We start from the raw sequence: 11,205 nt of genomic DNA, 5'->3' as shown, positions 1-11,205 counted from the left end.
AACATGCAAAATGAGATATTTTCATTATGAGAACTACCCAGAAGCTTACCAGTTGCACAGGTCCCAGTAGTTTGTTTCTATGTTGATATTTATGTTAATAAAGAAGAGGAAGGAGAAAGATGCCTCCATGAATACACCTCGGCTGGATGAGAATCAGAGTGCCGTTATGGCATTCTGGAAAACAAAGAGCATTAGTTATGCTCAGCTAAAATAGTTTTGCCAAGAGAACAAACATATCAACCACTCTTTGACAGTAACCATTGTGTTTTCCACAGATATGCCATTGTGTTAAAATGACTCACTTCTAGAGCACATTATTATCTACTTTCTCTAGATTTCACTTAAAACTATCAAAACAGGAGACAGGAAGGAAAGAAAAGTCCTTTGAAAAAAATAATTGTTTTTTTCAATCTGAAAAATATATGCCCTGTGTCTGTATTCTAAATAAGTAGACATCAATTGCTGATCCAAAGATTAACTATATGAACAACAGGAGCAGCAGATAAATTTGTATTTACAGTACTTTAAGCACAGAAATCAGTAATTGGCTAGAGGGAAAGAAGTAATTTGCAAGACCATGTTTATCATTTGAGGTCCAGACAAAATTAATTAGTAAATGCTTATCTGTATGGTCTTCATTGAAAGGAAGCCTTAAATTCTTAATTAACTGTAGTAAAAATTCAAAAGAGGAAAATCTAAAATTCTCTTTTCTAAATACAGGAATGAAACACAACAATTCTCATGAGGAAAACTCAAAAATAACAGGTTTTATGTACTGCATATAAAACTGTTAAATCTCAAAACTGTAAGTTACCTGTAACAAGCATTCCCCTTATTTTAAGAATAGGAATAAATTCTGTTAATTTCAAGTCAAAATTAACGAACAAATCTATGTGAGATATCAGAATATTGAGCATGTTGGGCCACTGAGGAGACAACATCATTATGAAACAGTCTGAGAGGTCATGCAGTAGCCTGAAAAAAGATTTTTAACTACAGATTTTTTCATCATTATTTGATACTACTGGAGTATTTCTGACTGGTAATATACAGAGAAGGAAAGAAAGGAGAATCAAAACAAGCTTGGAAAAGGGCAGGAGAAAGCAAGATGGTAAAAGATTTAGATGGTACAATACAAAAGGAAGACAGACAACAAACTTTAGAAGAAAGGGGAAAAGAGGGGAAGCAAAACAGAATAAATTAACAGATATAATAGGCAAGTGACCAACTTGTTGGAAAAAAGCAGCCTTTTCAGCCAAGAAGAGTGGTCAAGGCTGTTACTAAGTCATCAGTACACATCTCTGGCCACTGCTGGTTAAAGGTGCCTTTTGCCTTTCTGTCAAGTTACTAGAAGCATAATCTATATAGTATTTGGTACTGTATCCTCTGTTTCTCCAAGGTTACAACCACAATGTTCTCATCTAACTCAGGAAATGCACTTCCAGAACAAAGCATTGCAGGCATTTGAGATTTTCATTTGAATTTCTCTTGCAACAGTTCTTAAATCTAGCCACCTCACAAAGCTCTTAGATTCTGATACAGAAAATTCTAACAAAAAAATTGCAACTGCCAGACAGATTAGTCTAAAATTCATGTAGTTACCTCTCTCTATACATGAAACAAATTTCCCTCCTAAAATGCAAGTCTGAAAACCCTGTCCCTTTCTATAATCTAGCTCCTGTTTCTCATAGTTGTTTGCATAGGTAGTCATGCACAAATGAAAAGGTTTGCTGAGTCTCAACTCAGACCTTAAGCATTGGATATAAGAAAAAAAAAGTTTCACTCTGAGGGTATTGAGGCACTGCAACAGGTTGCCTAGAGAAGCTGTAGATGCTCCATCCCTGGAAGTGTTCAAGGCCAGGCTGGATGAGGCTTTGAGCAACCTGGTGTAGTGGAAGGTGTCCCTGCCCATGGCAGGGGGGTTGGAACTAGATGATCTTTGAGGTCCCTTCCAACCCAAACCATTCAATGATTCTATGGAATCTGCCACCCAGGTAAGCTGCAGGTCTTGTTCCCCAAGTGTATTGGCTCAGGTTGCCACTGGGGAACTCACTTGTGGGAGCTGTGCCAGGGTGGAGGAACTCCTCCGCCTGGTGACAGAGCTCAGAGAGGAGGTAAACAAGTTGAGGGCCATCAGGGAGTGCGAGAGGGAGATTGACCAATGGACCAGTACCCTGTGCTCCCTCCCACAGACCCAACAGGCTACCACACCTTCTCAGACTGAGGAGCCCCCACCCTCTCCCCACCTGGCCGGGAAGAGGAATCCAGGTGGGAATGAGCAATGGCAGCAGGTCCCTGCCCGGCGCGGCAAGCCTGCCCCCTCTGCTCCTGCAACTACCTCCCAGGTTCCATTACACAACAGATTTGAAGCTCTGCAAGTGGAACCAACACCCAGGGAGGATGACGATACACACACGCTAGTATCCTTCCCTAGGACCACACATATCATCAAGACAGCCTCAGTTAAGAAGAAAAGGCGGGTGATTGTTTTAGGAGACTCCCTTTTGAGGGGTGTGGAGGGCCAGATTTGTAGACCTGACCCTTTACACAGGGAGGTCTGCTCCCTTCCTGGGGCAACAATTAGGGATGTAATAAAAAAACTCCCATCTATAGTCAGGCCCAAAGATTACTACCCTCTTCTTATTTTCCAAGTTGGTATGGATGACATTAGGAAAAGAAACATCCGGACTATTAAGAAAGATCTCAGGGTTTTGGGAAGAATGTTGAAGGGATCGGGGGCCCAAGTAATATTCTCTTCTATCTTACCGACTCTGGGACATGACACAGGATGGAAAACAAAGATCGAGGATTTAAATAATTGGCTACAAAAGTGGTGTGAGGAAAACAACCTAGGCTTCTTTAACCACGGGCTGACCTTAATGCCAGATCTTCTATCTAGGGACGGGGCGGGTTTGTCTCCACGGGGGAAAAGGCTGCTCGCTACAGAACTAGCTGGGATCATCAACAGGGCTTTAAACTAGATGTGAAGGGGGTGGGGGGTATTGTCAGACTTAGAGGATTAACAACCGAGGACGGCCCTCCATTGTCGGATGAAAGGAGTGTAGCCACTCGGGGAAGAGTGGCTGGAGAGCTGCTTGGCGGAGAAGGACCTGGGGGTCTTGGTTGACTACTGGCTTGATATGAGCCAGCAGTGTGCCCAGGTGGCCAAAAAGGCCAATGGGATACTGGCGTGTATCAAGAATAGTGTGACCAGCAGGAGCAGGGAAGTGATCCTGCCCCTGTACTCGGCACTGGTGAGGCCGCACCTGGAATATTGTGTCCAGTTTTGGGCCCCTCGCTTTAAGAGAGATATTGAGCTCCTGGAGCGAGTCCAAAGAAGGGCGACTAAACTGGTCAAGGGGCTGGAAAATAAAACTTATGAGGAGCGGCTGAGGGAGTTGGGGCTGTTTAGCCTGGAGAAGAGGAGGCTGAGGGGAGACCTGATTACAGCCTACAAATACTTGAGAAGGGATGGTGGGGAGGTGGGGGAAGGGCTCTTTACATTAGTGATGGGTGATAGAACAAGAGGAAATGGGTATAAGCTTAGTCAGGGGAGATTCAGGTTGGATGTTAGGAAGTATTTCTTCTCTGAAAGGGTTGTCAGCCACTGGAATAGGCTGCCCAGGGAGGTGGTTGAGTCCCCATCCCTGGATGTGTTTAAGAATAGGGTGGATGATCTACTTGAGGATATGGTTTAATGGGGATTAGGGATGGTTGGACTCGATGATCTCTAAGGTCTTTTCCAACCTAGAAATCTATGAATCTATGAATCTATGATTCTATGATTCTGTGGTTTTAAATATACACGCAGAACTGTAAAGCAGAATTTATCTACAAATGCATAACCTAGTGAGTAATTCTATCACTATCACAGTGATTGCCCACAGTTACACTCTGAGAAGTGCATCCTTCCCACTCTTATCTAGTTATATTCTGTGCAAGATGCATTTTGCCTAACACATCAAGACTCAAGATTTCTCGTCTTCCATGTTAACTGTCTCCTAGCAAGGAGAGGTTAAGATATGTTACAAACAATATTATCACACTACTGAAAGAGGGATCACGGGATAGCCACCCAGAGTTTCTTCAATTCAAGGACTCTGCTAAATCACCTTTGTTTTCTGCATGAAATAAGCAAAGGATGAAATAAATACCTAAGCCAGCATAGCCAGCTTATCACGAAATATCCTTAAAAAGTTTCCCGCTCTGCTGCTGCCTCCAAACTCTCATTGCTGTCCCATACCCTGGCATGACATTCTGACCAAAGACGTGCATTCACCTGGATCAGTCCGTTTATCCACTTCCAGCACTGCTTTTCCAACAGCTTGTGCGGCCATAATTTGAAGGGCAGCGTACAAAGGCATGAGGATAGAAACTCCTTAAGCCAGGACTGTCATTAAAGTTGCAGAATAATGAAACCGTGGCCTAAGTAACTTGCCTAAAACTGCACTCCAAGTCAAAGGAAGACGGCCAAAAACTGAACTTAATGCTCCATGGCATGTCTACACTCTAATTTAAACATGACAGGGCGAGTTCACTGCCCAAGGACAGGCACCGACCAACCTCCATCTCTGCTCATGAACTCACCGTCCCCAGAGTGGAGTGGCCTTGTCCTAGCTTCAAATGAGTGCACACAGGTCTGAGCAGAGGAAACACCCCACAGGCTTTTGCATTTGCTCACCTCTGTACCTCACGTATTCTTCCTTGCCGTATAATACATCATCACAGCGATGCAATGATGACTTTCTAAAGTGTTGAGAAAGAGTCCTCTCCCCTGTGTCTTCAGATGGTCATTGAAACTACCCACAGCAGCACACATCCCACATGGCAAAGCTGAGGCTCCCAAAGCCTCTGTTACTGCCACTTTTCGGGCTCACCTTCATTGTGGCCGACTTCCAACTCTTCCTGAAAACCACTGGGGTACCCACGTGTATGCGACAGAGGCTAACGGGGCCACTGTTCACCAAAGCCGCTGTTCTGCGCAGTCGAGCTCCTGCTTCTGGGAAGCGACGAGGGAAAAGAAACCGGTGTTGGAGCTCAGCCGTGCTAGTTCACACCAAGAGCCTGCACTGGGGCATTTTTTCTTCTAAAAGGAAGAAATGAAAAGAACTGCCAGTCCCATGAAAACTTCTCATTTTTTCTTACCAACACGGTGCATCATATCCTGCTAGAGCCTTAAGCTTATAAACGCTTTTTTAAGACGACTGGTATGATAGAGTGGTATGTTATTTGAACGTGAGTATTACAAGCATCATTATTTTATTACGCACTTCCATTATAATTCTTTCCCAGCCTCCATCGCACCTTAACATGAGGAATAGTCTTACTTTAAGATCATCATGCCTTTAGCCCTCACTGAGAACTTCACTCTCCTGTGAGCCTTGCTGCATGTTTCTAGCCAAGATCACACCTTTTGGATGCAACAGTTAAGGATTTCAGCATGAAAAATTCCTCCTGCCTCATAAACATTATTTACAAAATTAGAAGAAGGCTTGCAACTTCTTTCTTGGGATTAAGCCATAGATAATCATTCTCCATTAGCTGACACACAAAGCCTGTGTTAGATTAATTTTCCATGCATGGCTCAAGATTTTCCAAAGCTAAGTGAGCATCTCGACGTCTTATTTCTAGCATGTCTTAGCATTTAGATTTCTGACAACTGAAGCTGACACAGAGTTATGGTCCACTGAAAGAACCCTGTGCTTCTGCACTATGCTTGAATTCCAGGTGCTCTCCAGAAACTAAAACCCAACACACATTCACATGAATGCACTGACAGCTTTCCCCTTGAAGACAGATCACTTAAATTATAACAACACATGATGCAAAGTGTTACAATATAAATATATTATGTTCAGGTCAAGATTCATATTTGCACTTAAATTATATTCTAAAAAATCAAGTATGATTTATTCTGCTAGAAATCCTTCTATTTTAAATCCTGAAAATGTGATACAAGAAGCTCCCAGCTACTTAAAGGTCCATTCCAAAGAATATTTTTCATATTGTGGTACATCTGTCTGTCAGAAGCACTCAACATAGAACAATACTTCTGTTCAACATTTAGAAAATATTACTACTCTCCTTTTAACCACTTTGAAAGCCTTTTGATACTTCCTACTTCACAGTAGGATCAACTAAATCTTAAAAAGTGAACACCACAATATATTGCATCATCTCTTGCAATCCATAGCATTTGGGATGTGATAGAACTATTTTGGGATTTCATAAAAGAGCCACAAAGAATAAAAATATGCATTCTTTCTGCATGTTTTTTTAAAAAAGTATAATTTTTAAAAGATGGAGAAGATATGCATCACAGTATTGCCATTTCAAGGTTTAATTCAATTGTCAAGTGTTTTTTATTTGCGTAAAGTATAATTTTGCATGAAGGCACAGCATAATTTATAATTATTTTCTCCACTGAGACTTGGACACAGTTATTAAATGATAAATCTGCTGAAGGCAATTAATCTCTTTCTCCAGCTCAGGAGAAACTAATGCATTGCCAAGGACTTGTCTGGGCCGACAAGTATTTCTCCCATCACAGATGCATTTTCTGTATACCAGAAAATACCCTCAAATTTAATTTTCAGAGTGACTGAAAAGACGGAAACCTTAGCTTTCTTTCACTTTATGAAAAAGGAGATTTCTTACTTCAAAGGGGAATTCTGTTCTTAGAAACTTTTTCTCTACAGACCTCTACCACCAGGCCTTCCCCTACTTGAGATGCAGTCTACCATAGGACCGCCTTTTTTCCTATAATTCCTCTTGTTCTAACAAATGTTCTGCTAAAGGACAGGAAAGTTATTCTAATTCTTGAAGATTTAAATGTTTGGTGACAAAAAGACTGTCCAAAAATGTCACTTTTTTTTTTTTTTCCTCAGAGTCTGCTTTTAGACAATGTTGTCTAATAAATTTTAACATAGACCTGAGGACAACAGCTTATGTTTAGTGAGTTGAGTGATCCTGCAAGAAGTGTTAAGTAGAAGCAGCTCAACTGGCTCGATATGCAAAGGTGAGATCAAAAGATACATAATTTACAAAAGCAAAGAGGAAATAAACAAAATTAGTCAATGGCCATTCAAAACACCAGTCTGCAGAGTGTACTGTCAGGATATTCCGACAAACTCTTTTAGAGAAGCTTAGTCAGCAAAACAGTAAAGATTAAGTGGTGGGTTGACCATGGCTGGATGCCAGGCACCCACCAAAGCTGCTCTATCAGTCCCCTCCTCAGCTGAACAGGGGAGGGAAAATATAATAAAAGGCTCATGGGTCAAGATAAGGAAAGGGAGAGATCATTCACCAATTACCGTCACAGGCAAAACAGGCTTAACTCGGGGAAATTAATTTAATTTATTACCAGTCAAATCAGAGTAGGGTAGTGAGAAAATAAAAACAAACCTTAAAATACCTTCCCCCCACCCCTCCCTTCTTCACAGGCTCAACTTTACTCTTGATTTTCTCTGCCTCCTTCCCCAGCAGCACAGGGAATGGGGAATGAGGGTTGCGGTCAGTTCGTCACACCTTGTCTCTGCCACTTCTTCCTCCTCAGGACGAGGACTCCTCACACTCTTCCCTTGCTCCAGTGTAAGGTCCCTCCCATGGGAGACAGTCCTTCATATACTTTTCCAACGTGAGTCCTTCCCACAGGCCACAGTTCTTCACTAACTTCTCCAGCGTGGGTCCTTTCCACATGTCCTGTCCATGGAGTGTAGTCCTCCAGGAACAGACTGCTCCAGCATGGGTCCCTCACAGGGTCACAAGTCCTGCCAGCAAACGTGCTCTAGCTTGGGATCCTCTCTCCACGGGTCCACAGGTCCTGCCACGAGCCTGCTCCAGTGTGGGCTTCTCATGGGGTTACAGCCTCCTTAGGATGCATCCACCTGCTCCGGTATGGGGTCCTCCAGAGGCTGCAGGTGGATCTGTGTTCCATCATTAACCTCCATGGGCTACAGGTGCACAGCCAGCTTCACCATGGTCTTCACCACAAGCTGCTGTGAGATCACTGACCTTGGTGTCTGCAGAGCTGTTTGTCTCACATATTCTCACTCCTGTCTCTGGCTGCAGTTGCTGTTGTGCTTTAATTTTTTTCCCTTCTTAAATACATTATCACAGAGGCACTACCACCATCGCTGATGGGCTCAGCCAGCTGGCATTGGCCCTATTGAACACAGGGGAAGCTTCCAGCAGCTTCTCACAGAAGCCACTCCTGTAGCCCCTGAGCTACCAAAACTTTGCCATGCAAACTCAACACAATTTAATTAAAAAGCTACAGTCAGTTTTAAGTCAAAATAACTCAATGATGAAAGAAAAAAAAAAATTTACTTTGGGAAGAGATTAAAAACTTAGGTACCAAAGTCCCAAAGTCTGTTTTCTTTTAATACTGAGTCACTTGAAGTTTTTACAGTCTATGAACAGTACACAGTATGCTTTGGACTAAGAGTCAATATTTACTATTCAAGTAAAAAAAAAAAAAGAAATTGCAGTGACTGTTTTTTATTATTTTTAAAAGAACAGCACTTCTTTAAGATGAAAATAAAAATCCTACATTATCAATTAGATCTTGAATTCTTGAAAGTATTAAGACTACAAGCTGCCACCTTTGCAAGAATTTATATATACTCTAAGTTTCCTTCAAAGCAGCAGTGTAGCAATCTAAGATGAAATAGTTGGGTTTTGTTTTTTGTTTCAAACAAATGATGAACATTAAACTACGTTATTTTGAGTGACTTGGAGTGTATGTTTCTGGTGAGAAACAGCAAAAACATCCATAAGTAATCTTGATGAGGAAGTAATGCTACTTGCTCTGTATCAGGCAAACTTATCCAGCCAATGGCTCTCTAAAGTAAATAAAGATACAATGTTTCTTTCAGAAGGTCTCAACATCCTGCTAGCTATGCATGTATGTTAAATGTAGCTCCACCCATATCAAAACATAAGACACAGATGCGAGAATACACGGCCCTGCTCTGTTTTTTTCTCTCATTCCCATTTCTCCAGTCTGTGCATTTTCATCCTCTTCATGTGTCACGTAGTGCATACCAAAGTTTCAATCTCTTAACTCAAGACAGTCTAAAACCACCCACCATTTTGGTCAGGACAGTCATTAACCCAGCAGAAGACTATGTCAACCTTGAAACGGGGCCTGCTGAGGACCAGAAGCGATGCGATGAAAGTGGAGTGACAAAAGCACACACCAGAAAAGCAAAGCCATTTTCAGTACAAGTAAGCTGTCATTATACACTCATTCAGAGATGTTTTCACTCTTCTCCAATCCAAACTTACGGGGAAACTGAGCTACAAAGCAATACTATTCCTCTCATTCGTAATCGTCTTAAAGGTTTCCTTGCTCCTTTTCAAAGGACTTTCTACTAGATATTTCAGTTTTCCTTGTTAAAAGCCACCATACTCCATTCAAAAATGCTTTATGTAAAATATTTGTAGTCTATTTATCCTTGCTAAACAACTGCAAGCATTTTTGTACTCCTTGGTGTATAAGCAGAAGGACGTTTGCTAGCAACAGAAGAGCTCACGTCAGGTGCTAAATGGTGCTTTATGTCAGTAAATTGATATACAGGATAGTAGTGGCAATCTTTTAAAACAGTTAAAATTTCAGAAATCAGTGAAAGATATTTGTTTTGGGAATGCCTACTCTGCCCAGGCAGACTACGAAAACCTTGCCAGTTGAGTTCAACGCAGCATTGTCAAAACTGTATTTGACGGTTACAGCAAAACAACGTGCAACAGCTTCATACGATTCAATCTGCTCGCAGTGTGCTCAGCGGTGAGAACAAAACAGCAGAAAGCTGCTCAGCTCCCCGAGAAGAGTGGAGAGCCAGTACCACTCTGTCACAGTGCAATAAAACCTGAAACATCTGTAGTCCCACGGGATTTTAACAGCTTAAAGGAAGTACATTCTGGTTTTGCAGCCTTTTCACCGACTCGAGCTTTTGGCTGTCATCAGAACAACTCTCCACCCTCCCACTTCTTCAAATATGCTGACAAAAGAGGAACAGGGTAAATTAGTTCTGGGCCAAAACAGAGCAAGCTAAACCTTCTACTTAAACAGTTCACGAAAACTCAGCACTTCTGTGCCGTTTTGAACACATCAGACCTCCCAGAGTGTAATTGTTCCATCTTTTAAGCAGTGAGCACCACAGTGTGGGCAGTACCTGTTAAAACAGCCCAGGTGAATAACGAAGCAGTAAGAGATTGCGCACGTCCCAGCGTCAAGGCTGCTCAAGTTCTTCCAGAAGCAGATGTATACTAGAACAGTCTGCCTCAGGTTCCCTTTGCAACTGAAACTCTTGTAAGAATTTGAGAGTATGCTATTTTAAAATTATGGTATTTTAAAATTTATTTTTCAGAAACGAGTTTGTTTTATACTGCTATGATGCTCGCTGAATAAAAGACAAGTAAATGTTAACTCCTACGTCTAGAGAAGACCTTAAAAATATTGACAAGAAGGTATCAGACAGGATGAACTCCTTTTTTCCTTTAAAAGCTACCAGCCGTATTTCTGCACTGCATTACTCGGAGCCTAAAGTACACTTACAATGGGTGTCCCAGGAAACATGGCATTATGGTTCAACCCATCCAACGACTTATCGCCACGCAGCCGCTCACTCACCCTACCCCATCCTCAGGGAATGGGGAAGAGAATTAAAGGGGAAACGGGAAGGAGACCCGTGGGTTGAGATAAGAACAATTTAACAATCATAATAATATAAAATTAAAGTAGTAATGATAAAATAATATATGAACATATATGTATAATGACGATAATATATATAAACAAGTAATGCACAATGTAATTGCTCACCACCGGGTGACCAACGTCTGTCCCATCCCAGCAAGCAATCTTGAAGCAGGTATTGAAGTCCTGACACTGCAATCCCAGACGAGTGAGAGTCCCGAAAAGAGAGCAAGAGAGAGAGCACTCTGAGACACCGAGAGAGTCCTCAGAAGAGAAAAGAGCCCTCGGAAGAGCAAGAGCACTTCTCAGTCAACTCTTATCTATATACTGAGCATTACGTTGTGCTATAGGGAATACTCCCTTGGCCAATTTGGCCCTCAATCCTAAATTCAAATCGTAAAGGGAGTTGTGGGCCCTTTGTCGCGGCCATGCTCCCCCCCCCAGCCTGTTATGCTCCTGCAGACTGGCAAAGCATGGGAAGCTGAAAGGTCCTTGATGCCTCAGCA

This window comes from Tauraco erythrolophus, chromosome 3, assembly GCF_009769465.1.
Source record: "Tauraco erythrolophus isolate bTauEry1 chromosome 3, bTauEry1.pri, whole genome shotgun sequence".
Taxonomy (NCBI): Eukaryota; Metazoa; Chordata; class Aves; order Musophagiformes; family Musophagidae; genus Tauraco; species Tauraco erythrolophus.
The sequence above is the reverse complement of the archived record's forward strand: the minus strand, read 5'-3'. Positions refer to the sequence as shown.